This window comes from Stigmatopora argus, chromosome 3, assembly GCF_051989625.1.
Source record: "Stigmatopora argus isolate UIUO_Sarg chromosome 3, RoL_Sarg_1.0, whole genome shotgun sequence".
In the NCBI taxonomy this organism is placed as follows: domain Eukaryota; kingdom Metazoa; phylum Chordata; class Actinopteri; order Syngnathiformes; family Syngnathidae; genus Stigmatopora; species Stigmatopora argus.
In genome coordinates, this window is record NC_135389.1 from 15,696,008 (window position 1) to 15,711,321 (window position 15,314).

Consider the following 15,314-nt stretch of genomic DNA (forward strand, 5'->3'; position numbering starts at 1 on the left):
GACACACTTGTCTTGTTCACTGCGTCACACTCTTTGACAACACTCATGCTTTGGATGTGAGAAAGAAGGCTGCTTGATGAAGCTGTCCTCTAATTTATTCTAACACCCTCCTTGGACAAGAGCGACTGGTAATTTAGCTCCGGAAAATATGAGAGCACATCTATTTACGTTAGGCACAAATTTGAACAAATGATTTTCTCCCAATCCCCTACGAAATAACTGCACAGAATGTGTTCGAAATCAGACAGTATTTCAACATTCTCAAGATGGTAATACACATTAAATCTTAAACATTTACAGCCAATCAAGAAAAATGGATGACCTTGCATAAAGTCTATAGCACTCAAGTGCATTATTTTGATGTTTTATAGTTATTGTTATGGACTTTGCCACATTGTTTTGGTAAACCATGACACATTATTGCATAGTTTCCTGTATGGTTCTATTGTCATCAACATCATACACTTCTGTGGTATAATCAAATAATAAAAAAGAAAATTTAACAACAAGCAAACCCTACTAAATGCTCACAGAGCTCATGAGACATCCCAAAATGAACTACCTGTCAGGTAACTGACTTGAATCAAATATAGCAAAAATTATAAATAATGCAGCCCCAATGATACATGTGTTTTGTTGCTTAATTAGCTTTAAGCAAAGCTCGTTTTCCTATCAATTGGTCTCCCATGGTCTGATGTCTTTCCCAGAAATACCGTCTCCATTATACGCCTATACATATATAGTAAGGCTTTTTTCTTTAAAAAATCGACATAGTATAGTAAGGCTAAGAAAGTCGGAGAATAAATCTGACTTCTGATTCTCCTCCTAGTTATTGCTGTGGTCCAGTGGCAAAAACATTGGTTCAGAACTTGAGGTGGGAATCAGGAGTGAGTTCAATTCCACTCTTTGCAATTCACAAATTGTTTATTGAGGTAATGAAAAGGATAAATATAACTTCCAATCACTTCATTTCAGAAGTCACTGTGGTCCAATTGCAAAGACAAACGGTCAGAACTTCAGGTGGACTCAAGTTCAAATCAGGAATGAGTTCAATTCCACTCTTTGCAATTCTCAAATTGTTTATTGAGGTAATGAAAAGGATAGATATAACTTCCAATCACATCATTTCAGAAGTCACTGTGTTCCAGTGGCAAAGACAAACGGTCAGAACTTCTGGTGGACTCAAGTTCAAATCAGGAATGAGTTCAATTCCACTCTTTGCAATTCTCAAATTGTTTATTGAGGTAATGAAAAGGATAGATATAACTTCCAATCACATCATTTCAGAAGTCACTGTGGTCCAGTGGCAAAGACAATGGGTCAGAACTTCAGGTGGACTGAAGTTTATATCAGGAGTGAGTTCAATTCCACTCTTTGCAATTCTCAAATTGTTTATTGAGGTAATGAAAAGGATAGATATAACTTCCAATCACTAAATTTCAGAAGTCACTGTGGTCCAGTGGCAAAGACAATGGGTCAGAACTTCAGGTGGACTCAAGTTCAAATCTGGAGTGAGTTCAAGTCCACTCTTTGCCAATCTCAAATTGTTTATTGAGATGATGAAAATGATAAATATAACTTCCAATCAACTCATTTCAGAAGTCACTGTGGTCCAGTGGCAAAGACAATGGGTCAGGCAGACCTCAAGTTAGTGGATTTGACTGCCATGTGGGAGATGGTGTTCGAATCCCGCTCTCGTTTGACTAATCACTACACTACTAGTTCAGTAAATGGGTAATCCTTTTTTCATTCATTTTTTTCAGCAAAACAATATTTCCGGTCAGCCTTCGGCTGACCGGAAGACAGTTGGGAGGGGGGGTTCCTGGTGGTGTTCGACAGTCGGCCTGCGGCCGACTGCCGACACCATACAGTCGTTGACTGGCGACACCATACAGTCGTTGACTGGCGACACCGGGACGTGAACCCACGACACCCACGTCGCAGGCAGGTGACTTACCCACTGCACCACGAGGAGGCCCGCCTATACATGATTGGAAGTTATATTTATCCTTTTCATTACCTAAATAAACAATTTGAGAATTGCAAAGAGTGGAATTGAACTCATTCCTGATTTGAACTTGAGTCCACCTGAAGTTCTGACCCATTGTCTTTGCCACTGGACCACAGTGACTTCTGAAATTTATTGATTGGAAGTTATATCTATCCTTTTCATTACCTCAATAAACAATTTGAGAATTGCAAAGAGTAGAATCGAACTCACTCCTTATTTGAACTTGAGCCCACCTGAAGTTCTGACCCATTGTCTTTGCCACTGGACCACAGTGACTTCTGAAATAATGTGATTGGACGTTATATCTATCCTTTTCATTACCTCAATAAACAATTTGAGAAATGCAAAGAGTGGAATTGAACTCACTCCTGATTTGAACTTCAGTCCACCTGAAGTTATGACCCATTGTCTTTGCCACTGGACCACAGTGACTTCTGAAATAATGTGATTGGAAGTTATATCTATCCTTTTCATTACCTCAATAAACAATCTGAGAATTGAAAAGAGTGGAATTGAACTCACTCCTGATTTGAACTTGAGTCCACCAGAAGTTCTGACCGTTTGTCTTTGCCACTGGACCACAGTGACTTCTGAAATGATCTGATTGGAAGTTATATCTATCCTTTTCATTACCTCAATAAACAATTTGAGAATTGAAAAGAGTGGAATTGAACTCACTCCTGATTTGAACTTGAGTCCACCTAAAGTTCTGACCCATTGTCTTTGCCACTGGACCACAGTGACTTCTGAAATAATGTGATTGGAAGTTATATCTATCCTTTTCATTACCTCAATAAACAATTTGAGAATTGCAAATAGTGGAATTGAACTCACTCCTGATTTGAACTTGAGTCCACCTGAAGTTCTGACCCATTGTCTTTGCCACTGGACCACAGTGACTTCTGAAATGATGTGATTGGAAGTTATATCTATCCTTTTCATTACCTCAATAAACAATTTGAGAATTGCAAAGAGTAGAATTGAACTCACTCCCGATTTGAACTTGAGTCCACCTGAAGTTCTGACCCATTGTCTTTGCCACTGGACCACAGTGACTTCTGAAATAATGTGATTGGAAGTTATATCTATCATTTTCATTACCTCAATAAACAATTTGAGAATTGCAAATAGTGGAATTGAACTCACTCCTGATTTGAACTTGAGTCCACCTAAAGTTCTGACCCATTGTCTTTGCCACTGGATCACAGCGACTTCTGAAATGATGTGACTGGAAGTTATATCTATCCTTTTCATTACCTCAATAAACAATTTGAGAATTGCAAAGAGTGGAATTGAACTCACTCCTGATTTGAACTTGAGTCCACCAGAAGTTCTGACCATTTGTCTTTGCCACTGGACCACAGTGACTTCTGAAATGATGTGACTGGAAGTTATATCTATCCTTTTCATTACCTCAATAAACAATTTGAGAGTTGCAAAGAGTGGAATTGAACTCACTCCTGATTTGAACTTGAGTCCACCAGAAGTTCTGACCGTTTGTCTTTGCCACTGGACCACAGTGACTTCTGTAATGATCTGATTGGAAGTTATATCTATCCTTTTCATTACCTCAATAAACAATTTGAGAATTGCAAAGAGTGGAATTGAACTCCTGATTTGAACTTGAGTCCACCTGAAGTTCTGACCCATTGTCTTTGCCACTGGATCACAGTGACTTCTGAAATTTAGTGATTGGAAGTTATATTTATCCTTTTCATTACCTCAATAAACAATTTGTGAATTGCAAAGAGTGGAATTGAACTCACTCCTGATTCCCACCTCAAGTTCTGAACCATTATTTTTGCCACTGAGGTCTGTCTGACCCAGTGTCTTTGCCACTGGACCACAGTGACTTCCGAAATGAGATGATTGGAAGTTATATTTATCATTTTCATTACCTAAATAAAAAAATTGAGAATTGCATTAGGGGAATTGAACTCACTCCTGATTTGAACTTGAGTCCACCTGAAGTTATGACCCATTGTCTTTGCCACTGGACCACAGTGACTTCTGAAATAATGTGATTGGAAGTTATATCTATCCTTTTCATTAACTCAATAAACAATCTGAGAATTGCAAATAGTGGAATTGAACTCACTCCTGATTTGAACTTGAGTCCACCTGAAGTTATGACCCATTGTCTTTGCCACTAGACCAGACTGACTTCTGAAATGATGTGATTGGAAGTTATATCTATCCTTTTCATTACCTCAATAAACAATTTGAGAATTGAAAAGAGTGGAATTGAACTCACTCCTGATTTGAACTTGAGTCCACCTAAAGTTCTGACCCATTGTCTTTGCCACTGGATCACAGTGACTTCTGAAATGATGTGACTGGAAGTTATATCTATCCTTTTCATTACCTCAATAAACAATTTGAGAATTGCAAAAAGTGGAATTGAACTCACTCCTGATTTGAACTTGAGTCCACCAGAAGTTCTGACCATTTGTCTTTGCCACTGGACCACAGTGACTTCCGAAATGATCTGATTGGAAGTTATATCTATCCTTTTCATTACCTCAATAAACAATTTGAGAATTGCAAAGAGTGGAATTGAACTCACTCCTGATTTGAACTTGAGTCCACCTGAAGTTCTGACCATTTGTCTTTGCCACTGGACCACAGTGACTTCCGAAATGATCTGATTGGAAGTTATATTTATCCTTTTCATTACCTCAATAAACAATTTGTGAATTGCAAAGAGTGGAATTGAACTCACTCCTGATTCCCACCTCAAGTTCTGAACCATTATTTTTGCCACTGAGGTCTGTCTGACCCAGTGTCTTTGCCACTGGACCACAGTGACTTCCAAAATGAGATGATTGGAAGTTATATTTATCATTTTCATTACCTAAATAAAAAATTTGAGAATTGCAAATAGTGGAATTGAACTCACTCCTGATTTGAACTTGAGTCCACCTGAAGTTATGACCCATTGTCTTTGCCACTGGACCACAGTGACTTCTGAAATAATGCGATTGGAAGTTATATCTATCCTCTTCATTACCTCAATAAACAATCTGAGAATTGCAAAGAGTAGAATCGAACTCACTCCTGATTTGAACTTGAGTACACCAGAAGTTCTGACCATTTGTCTTTGCCACTGGACCACAGTGAGTTCTGAAATGATGTGATTGGAAGTTATATCTATCCTTTTCATTACCTCAATAAACAATTTGAGAAATGCAAAGAGTGGAATTGAACTCACTCCTGATTTGAACTTGAGTCCAACTGAAGTTCTGACCCATTGTCTTTGCCACTGGACCACAGTGACTTCTGAAATTTAGTGGTTGGAAGTTATATTTATCCTTTTCATTACCTCAATAAACAATTTGTGAATTGCAAAGAGTGGAATTGAACGCACTCCTGATTCCCACCTCAAGTTCTGAACCAATATTTTTGCCACTGAGGTCTGTCTGACCCAGTGTCTTTGCCACTGGACCACAGTGACTTCTGAAATGAGATGATTGGAAGTTATATTTATCATTTTCATCACCTCAATAAACAATTTGAGATTTGCAAAGAGTGGACTTGAACTCACTCATGATTTGAACTTGTGTCCAACTTCAATTTCAACCCATTGTTCTTGCCACTGGACCACAGTGTGTTCTGAGATGATGTGATTGGAAGTTATATCATCCTTTTCATTACCTCAATAAACAATTTGAAAATTGCAAAGAGTGGAATCAAACTCACTTCTGATTTTAACTTGAGTCAACCTGAAGTTCTGACCCATTGTCTTTGCCACTGCACCACAGTAAAGTTGGAAGTTGTATTTATCCTTTTCATTACCTCATTAAACAATTTGAAAATTGCAACGAGTGGAATTGAACTCACTCTTGATTCACGCCTCATGTTCTGCCCCAATGATTTTGCCAGTGGACCACAGCAACAACTAGAAGATGCAGAATCAGAAGTCAGATTTATTCTCCGACTCTCTTAGCCTTACTTGCTTTGTTTAAAGAAAAAAAGCCTTACTATACTATGTCGTTTTTTAAGAAAAGAAGCCTTACTATACAATATCGTTTTTTAAGAAAAAAAGGCTTCCTCTACTATGTCGTTTTTCAAGAAAAAAAGCCATGCTATACTATGTCGTTTTTTAGGAAACAAAGCCTTACTATACTATGTCGTTTTTTAAAGGAAAAAAGCCATACTATAATATGTCGTTTTTTAGGGTGGAAAGCCATACTACACTATGTCGTTTTTTAGGGAAAAAGCCTTACTATACTATGTCATTTTTTTCAAGGAAAAAAGCCATACTATATTATGTCGTTTTTTAGGGGGGAAAGCCATACTATACTATGTCGTTTTTTAGGGAAAAAGCCTTCCTCTACTATGTCGTTTTTCAAGAAAAAAAGCCATGCTATACTATGTCGTTTTTTAGGGGGGAAAAGCCATACTATACTATGTCGTTTTTTAAGAAAAAAGAAAAAAAAGGAAAAAAAGGAAAAAGCCTTCCTCTACTATGTCGTTTTTCAAGAAAAAATGCCATGCTATACTATGTCGTTTTTTAGGGGGGAAAAGCCATACTATACTATGTCGTTTTTTAAGAAAAAAAGCCTTACTATACTATGTCGTTTTTTTTAAGAAAAAAAGCCATACTATACTATATCGTTTTTTAAAGGAAAAAAGCCTTACTATACTATGTCGTTTTTTAAGAAAAAAAGCCTTACTATACATGGTCTTTTTTAAACAAAAAAGCCTTACTATAGATGGTCATTTTTTAAGAAAAAAGCCTTACTATACATGGTCTTTTTTGTAAATAAAAAGCCTTACTATACTATGTCGTTTTTAAAGACAAAAATGCCTTACTATACTGTGTCGTTTTTAAAGAAAATAAGCCTTTTTATACTATGTCGTCTTTAAAGAAAAAGCCTATACTATGTTGTTTTTTAAGAAAAAAGCCTTACTATACTATGTCGTTTTTTACGAAAAAAAGCCTTACAATACTATGTCGTTTTTTTTTAAGAAAAAAGCCTTACAATACTATGTCATTTTTTAAGAAAAAAAGCCTTACTATACTATGTCGTCTTTTAAGAAAAACGCTTTACTGTACATGGTCGTTTTTTTTTTAAATAAAAAAGCCTTACTATACATGGTCATTTTTTAATAAAAACCCTTAATATACATGGTCATTTTTAAAGAAAAAAGCCTGACTATATATACATAGTATTTATTTTTTAAACAAATAAAAGCTTTACTTTACATAGACCACTTTTTTTTTAAGAAAAAGCCTTACGATGTCCAGCCATTCAAGTCATTTTGCATGCCAGTTTTACGTTTGTACCAAATCTCGGGGTATTCTTTGCTCAGTTATGAAGCACGTCTAATAAGATGAATAAATATTTGACATTATCGTCGACAAGGAAAAAGAGTGTCGCCAAACTTTCGTCAAAACATATACAGACGCTCCCCTACTTACGAACGCAATTGGTTCCGAGCGATTGTTCATAAGTTGAATTTGTTTGTAAGTTGATTCAGTGCTATATTTTGTATTATAATTTATGTTTAAGGCCGATATAAGTATATTGAAGGTTTATATAAGTGCATTTGTATGTTTAAGGCTTGTATAAGTAACACGCATTGGTTTGTACTGAAAAAAAAACATTTAATAAAATGGAGAGAATATGAACAGTACTGTAGAGAGAGAGAGAGATTTATGTATTAGAAACTGGCCAAAAGAAGCGACCTAATGACGATTGCACAGTTTTCTTCTTTTTTTCATCATAAATGATGCGGTAGCACTGTATGGCATCATTCAATTGATTTGCAAACTTTGTGCAACGTTCAATATTTGGGTCCTGCTGCTCGATCTTTCTGTTTATAAATGGTACTGACGGTCGAACAATTCAAGTTGTATGCCCGTGAAACGCTCACCACTCTCACGCGCATCAAGCTTCGTTATTATTGCCACTCGTTTCAAATGAAATGGCTTGCCTCTTCCTTGCAACTCCCTCAATAGAAGCCTTTAGCTTTTTACCAACCATATTCAATATTGGATGCATGAGATATTTAATGATACAAATGAAAAAGGTTCTTTGCACACTGGAGATACATTCACGCACTTCCGCATTGCAACGAAGAAGAAGGTAGATGCTGGGTGAGCTGAGCTCTCACAGCGCCAGGCGTCGGTATTAGCGGCGGAAAGAAGTACTACTCCGAAAAAGGCGCGAAATACAAAATTGGACTTGCGAACATTTTTGGACTTAAACGCAATTTGCAGACATGTTCGTATGTACCGTTGTTCGTAAGTTGAATGTTCGTAAGTAGGGGAGCGTCTGTACAAGGTAATTGGGTAGAAAATGCATGCACCCTGCACCTAGCTTCACTCCCCCGCTTTCCTTGGATAACAAATGGGCCTTTTCTGTGGGAATTGAGGCTAAACGATGGTTTCACTTAGGGAGCAAAGTGATTGTCCGTCTTCATAAGGGCGCTCTCCATCAAAGAGCAGTGACTCCTATCCCCTTCCCGCGTGTCTTTGATTAAACACAGCCAATGGATACCCCCATTATTAAGGCCCCACGTCAACTCTTGCACCTGTATCTGGCGGCTTCTCTGCCTCTTGTAATGGAGACGCCCCGCACATCTGGTCGAGGGGCGCAGCAGGCAACTGTGGGTGACACACCTTTCGCTTGATTCTCATCAAGTGAGGCATTTGCTATTGGTGAGGTCAGAAAGCTGACCCTCACTGGGACATGAGTGGTGCTTTGAACCTTGGCCATACCTAATGACTGCGACATTTTGAGAATAGGTGTAGTTTCTTAAAGTTATGAAAAATGGTGATAGTATTCATCAGAACAAGTTATCAAGTACAAATTACTATACTGTGGATGACGATGAAGATTCCAACTCTGCTTCCAGTACTTCACTTTCACTCTTGCGATATACCGTGTACACACCAAGCTATTCTATTGTCCATACATTGGCTAATGTGATTAGATTGTCTGTGAACTATGCAGGCCAAATCTGCTGTTATAGGATTTGCAGCCACCTAGACTACTGATCCTATTGGTGTGGCAGAGTGACAAAAAAGAAGGAAAGGATAAGCAAAAACATTCTGTACGTGTTATTGACGTACCAGTCGCAACCTGACACTTGAGACCAGTCTGAAAAGTGTCATACTATATGTCCTCTTTGTTTGGTGCCTAGAAAGAAAATCAAGCAGTCTGGAAACTTTTTTTTAAATGAAGAAGGTGCCTGGTAGTGTAGTGGTTCACTCACCTGACTTTTATGCGGCCAGGCGTGTGCTCAATTCCCGCTAAGGGCAGTATAATTGCAAAAGCGAATGATTGTGTCTGTCTTTCTGTGTGCCCAATGGCTGACTGGTGTTTTTGGAAAGTGGAAGGAAACCAGATTACCCGGTGAAAACCCACAGAGGCACGGGGAGAACATGCCAAATTCACACAGGAAGGTCGGATTCCACCAGGCATTTAACCCCCTCTCTCAGAACTTTGAGGTGGACGTGCCTTCCACTCCTCCACCGTGCCACCTTATTATTAACAACCTTCACTATAATTCTTTCAAAAATGTGTTTTCACTTCACCTTCAATTTCACTTATTAATCAACTTGCAGGAAAGCAGTACTTTTACTCAAGAAAAGACTTTTCATACTTTTTTTAAAAGACCACAACATTTTATTTTCTCATGGCCACACATGAATGGCACTCTGAAGAAAGGTCCAACAGAAATGACAAATTAAGTGTATTTATAATAAAGTGCAGATTTTGGGTACCTTGGGACTTTGATTTTTTTCCTTAGTCTAGAACAGGGGTCTCAAACTTGCGGCCCGCGGGCCAACTGCGGCCCGCGGGACGATAATTTGCGGCCCCCGTCTTAATATGAAAGATCGATTTTTTTTTTTTTTTTTTTTTTACCCCTTTCCACATGATGGCGCCGTTTAAGTGGCAGCCAGTGGCAGTAGCTCTGTCCACTCGTGTTTTTCTTGTTTTACAGCATGTTTTACATGAAAAATTAGAGGGAACATTGACATGCACCTGCTTGTGGCAGGTGTGATACTGGTGTGCCGATAGCGAGCAATGATGATGTCGTGACCGGATGATTCGCCTAAAGACGTTTCGCCGACGGACGTTTGACAGACGGACAGGTCGTACTAGTATTTGTTAGTTTAATGATTAAATACAAATATTAGTATTTGTATTTAATCATTAAACGCTGTTTTCAGCTGGATTTGACCGAATTTGAGAGCATTTTGAGCCGTTTGGCGAATGGACGTCTATAGACGTTTTTTTGCCTCCATCGCGATATCATCCAGTATTTGTATTTAATCATTAAATGCTGTTTTAGGATGGATTTGACCCGATTGCTGTCATTTTACGGCTCGGTTCTGCTACATCTGCCTGCCCAAGAGTGCTTATTCCCGGACTGCCATTGATGGTAGACGAACATTGATTTTTACTATAATTTGGACAACACCGGCGGCGGGCCGGATTAAAAATCCTAACGGGCCGTATATGGCCCGTGGGCCGAGGTTGAAAAACTTGTACACACACGATCCGGCGGGGCGAGCGTTCGAATCCCGTTTCGGCGAAACCTCCGTTCGGCCGAATGAACGTTCGGTGGAACGTCCATTCGGCGACCTGCCCGTCTGTCAAACGTCCGTCGGCAAAACGTCTTTAGGCGAATCATCCGAGTACCGATGATGTCGCTCACACTGGTACTCAGTGCGCTCAGGGAGGTTGTCTTTCTGCTCAGACCAACAAAAAATTAGAGTGAACTTTGGTTCGGAGCTGAATGAACCAATCACGGTGAGGTATACGGCTCTGGAGGGCGGGACATCGGCCGGGCTGTCCAGTGCCTCGCTCACTCACTCATTCATTCCTCCAATCAGCTGGGCGGAGGAGAAGCCGTGAGGCCGATCACTCCGCTCGGCGCGCACACTCCTCCGCTGCTCTCAGCATAGAACTGAATGAGGCGCTATGATCCGTGATCCAGCCTGTGTCAGTGTCTGTAGCCATCTCCGCGATTGAAACGGAGAGCGAAAGTGCACATGCGCCACAAACCCGCGCGACTGAATGTGAAAGATCAACCCGAGACTCATTCCAAGTGGAAAAACATATTACAGAGCCCCAGAGATGTCTCTTTCAAAGCCTGCCGTGAAGAGAAAAGTCGGTGATGAGCACAGACAGTTTCAAGAAAAGTGGGGAGTGCAATATTTCTTTGTTGAACACAGGGGCACCCCGACGTGTCTCATTTACACTGAAAAAGTTGCGGTGCACAAGGAATACAATTTGAAACGTAATTGTACTATGAGACATGCTGAGGAGTACGAAAAATACCAGGGAGATGAGAGAGCCAACCAGGTTGCCAGTCTTAAAACACGTCTTCTGAGGCAACAGGATCTCTTCAAGAAGGCTACCAAAGACAGTAATGCAGCAGTCAAAGCTAGCTACGCTGTTTGTGAGTTGATTGATCCTGTGCTAAGTGATCCAAAATGGCTCATGGACTTGGCTTTTCTTGTTGATATCACACATGAGCTTAATGTACTGAACAAGAAGCTACAAGGCCAGGGGCAACTTGTCAGTGCTGCCTATGACAACGTGAGAGCATTCTGCACTAAACTTGTGTTATGGAAAGCCCAGCTCTCTCAGACAAACCTTTGCCATTTCCCAGCATGCAAGGCTCTCGTGGATGCAGGCACACCATTCAGTGGTGAGAAGTATGTTGAGGCCATTTCGAAGCTACAGGAGGAATTTGATCACAGATTTGCAGACTTCAAGACACACAAAGCCACATTTCAAATTTTTGCGGACCCCTTCTCCTTTGATGTGCAAGATGCCCCTCCTGAGCTTCAAATGGAGCTCATTGACCTGCAGTGCAACTCTGCACTCAAAGCCAAGTTCAGGGAGGAGTGGAGAAGCAGACAAGCTTGGGCAATTTTTGAGAGAGATGACCTCCAGCTTCCCTGAACTTTCCCGAAGGTTCAAGCGGACCATGTGCCTTTTTGGGAGCACATACTTGTGTGAGAAGCTCTTCTCCACCTTGAACTTCAATAAGTCCAAGTACAGGTCCAGACTTACTGATGAGCATCTTCAAGCTCTACTGAGGGTCTCCACTGCTTCCTCCCTCAAGCCAAATGTGACTATGTGAGAAGAAGCGCTGCCAGGTCTCTAGCAGCAAGGAGTAGGCAAAAGAAGCCGTGTTCAGAATATTTCATGTTCAATGTTCCATTCAAGTTCAGAAAGTTAAAGGTTAAAGAGCTGTTAATACAGACATTTGAAACGGAATAAAAATAATTCATTTTCTCTACTTAGCCAGCCAGTGTATATCTACTGTATGCTCATTAGTATTATTTGGTTTTATATTACTGATTGATTTATTTTTTATTCATCTTTAAGTTAATTTTTTTAATTCATTATTTTTTGTTAAAAAATAAAGATATTTGATAACGTTGGAAAGTTTTATCAGTGCTTTTCTTGTGGAAATCCTGATGCGGCCCAGTCTCACCCAGACTCGGCCTCTAGCGGCCCCCAGGTAAATTGAGTTCGAGACCCCTGGTCTAGAAGGTACTCCAATCAAGAAGCCCGGTAGTAACTGTGAGGCGTAATTGGCGGCGGTCTTTATTGTAGCGAAGGAAGGTCGGAACATGAATGAATAAATGACTTAATGGGTGTCAACTGTATGTTGTTATAAGGATTTTGTCTTTATTGCATATCCCCACTTGGAAGACATCCCTGTGTATAAATATCAGTTGGCCTTTTTGCATATTATACACATTGCCACATTAGAATTAATGCAATTGTTCTGTGCTTAATGCTGGGAGTGAAAGAGAGCAGTTGATTTCAGATAATGTAGAAGCGAACAATTGCTAGCTCTCAGACCAGATGAAGCTCTTTGTCCAAAGACATGAAGACCACGTTTAATTTCAGGTGTGGTCTCTAGCCGAGATCAAAATTACACTTGTGTGAATAGAAAATCCCTCATTACAATGCTGACACTTCGTGTGATGTCTGTTACATGTGGAATTTATTTCCTTCTTTTATATCGTCCTCATTGCGTTGTTTAAAGTCTTACAAAATCCCTTATCACTATATTTTCTATTTGGATTTGAATCATATTTAGCTCTGCTGCCATATTTTCAACCAATAAATGTGTTTGGAAATTCCACGCTAATAGTACAAATGACAAATATTGACAATGAATTCAAATCAGCGGTAAAGACGATTGCTTTGATGAATGTCTTTCTTCAAAACGTGCTGTTTTGATTGCAAGTGTCATCACCATTTAGCCTAAAAGCAGTCATGTGACAGTCGACAATTCAAGGATCTCTTTGTTCATTCATCAGCACCCTTGATTGTGCTTAAGTCATGGTTAGCTGTAGGCTGGGTGCAGATCGAGATCAACGGATGATTGGGCACACACATTCTTAACATGACTGACCTGTGACATCTCAGGGGCTGGCCGGCAGCCTGTCATTATGCACACAATGCAGCGCTTTCTTTAACTCTTATCTTTTGCCGATGACATTGAGAGTTTCTGCATTAACTCGTCAGCCAAAAGACCCGTCGTTAGCGACATCGCAGTGATGTTGCATCATTGAGTCATCAGCCAGTTTGCTGGGCGTTCCGTAGCACTGCGATGACAGAAAGACAAGGCTAGCTCCAAGACCTAAACCCCTTGCCTTGCAGCACAGCACATGGAAGTACAGTATCGTAACTGGTTGTATGCATTACCTTATGATGCGTTTTCTTGCAATACTATACTAAAGTCACACTTTGCTCTACTGCTTTTTTCCACATGACAGTGGCAAATTATTAAAAATAGATTGGTAGGGATGATAGAGTCAGATTGTAATTGATTGGTTAGAAGGAAGCTACTGAGTAGGTTGACTGGATGTCTGGTTTGTCGGATAACATTGCATTTAAAACTTTGGAGAGCACACCTGTTTTGACAGTGTTATGACATGACACAAATGCGTCAGGGATCTTCTATTTTGGTATATTTATTTGACAGCCTTAAAAATAACTAAATCTACATAAACATTCTATCAGGGTCATATTTTTATTATCTCACTCATTACACTGCTTAGATGTAAGATTGGTGTGTTTTTTCAAGTTTGCAGGATGATATGTCTATTCGTCAATCGCTTGGTTTTATCACCTTCATTGGGTATTTACTCTTGATGTACTTTTTTGTGTGCACTTATGTATGTCCATCCACGATCAAGTGCAAAGTGATTGAGAGTGCTTATGTGTTAATATGTCATTTCCAGCAATCAGTCAGTGCTGCCATTTCTCTGTTGTTTATGGCCATGCCACCACAATTACAAGCCTGAGAGGGGGGTGCAGGAATAAAATGTCTGTGAAAGATTGATAGCTTTGGTCTTTAGTTCAATTGTAAATTAGAATAGCAAGTCCCCATGGGATACAAGAGCTCTATTTATGATTAAGAAAAAGCTTACATTATGGAGTGCCGCTTGGAAAAGTTTGCTCCCTCTTCACAAACAGGCAATTAGCTTGATGAAAATGGGCTCTACTTTTTTTGCCGACCCACTTACGTGAACCCGTATTATGACCATCAGTCTGATAGTTTATGATATTATTTTCCTGCTGTTTAAATAAACTCAGTCCTTTCTTCCAGGCATTAAATCACACACACTGCAATGAGCAAAGTTGGAATAATTTGTGTTGTTACTTTTTACCAGCTTTCGTATGTAAGGTTTTATTTTGTAAACTACATTTTGTATAAAAACTTTACGTTTGTCTGCCTGTTTTCGCCACATCTGGGTCCAACTCCGTTCACCTAACTGTAGAATAATAACACAATCAAAGGAAATCACAACAAATTTGGGGGGTAATTGCAGGAATTTTGCCCACAAAATGCTACAACTCTCTCAGATTCAGTTCCTTTTAAAGATGCTCAATAGGGTTTAGATCTTCCATGTAGTACGTTGTTTTGGTCAAAATCACTCTTGGTGTTATGGTTCATTATGCTGTTGAAAGACCTATGACCTATGACTGAGGCAAAGCCTTCTGACTCTATGCTGCATATTTCTCTCAAAAATGCCTCGAGTGCCAGGCTTGCTTTTCTGAGATTGCATTGTACCCTGCACATATTCAAGACAGATATTTGCAGAAAATCCGCTTCACAACAGAAGAGAGCCTGCGGTTTGTTTCACAATGTGGGCAGTGTTCTTTGCTTGGTAAACAAATTAGAAGCAACATTTTGGGTACTTATGGTTAATGTATCAGAACTTTCACTTGTCGCTCAAATAATTTAAAACTAATGAGAATTTGCTGAAATCCAGTTTGACAGGCCAGATCACTTTGAGAAACATGTTCTT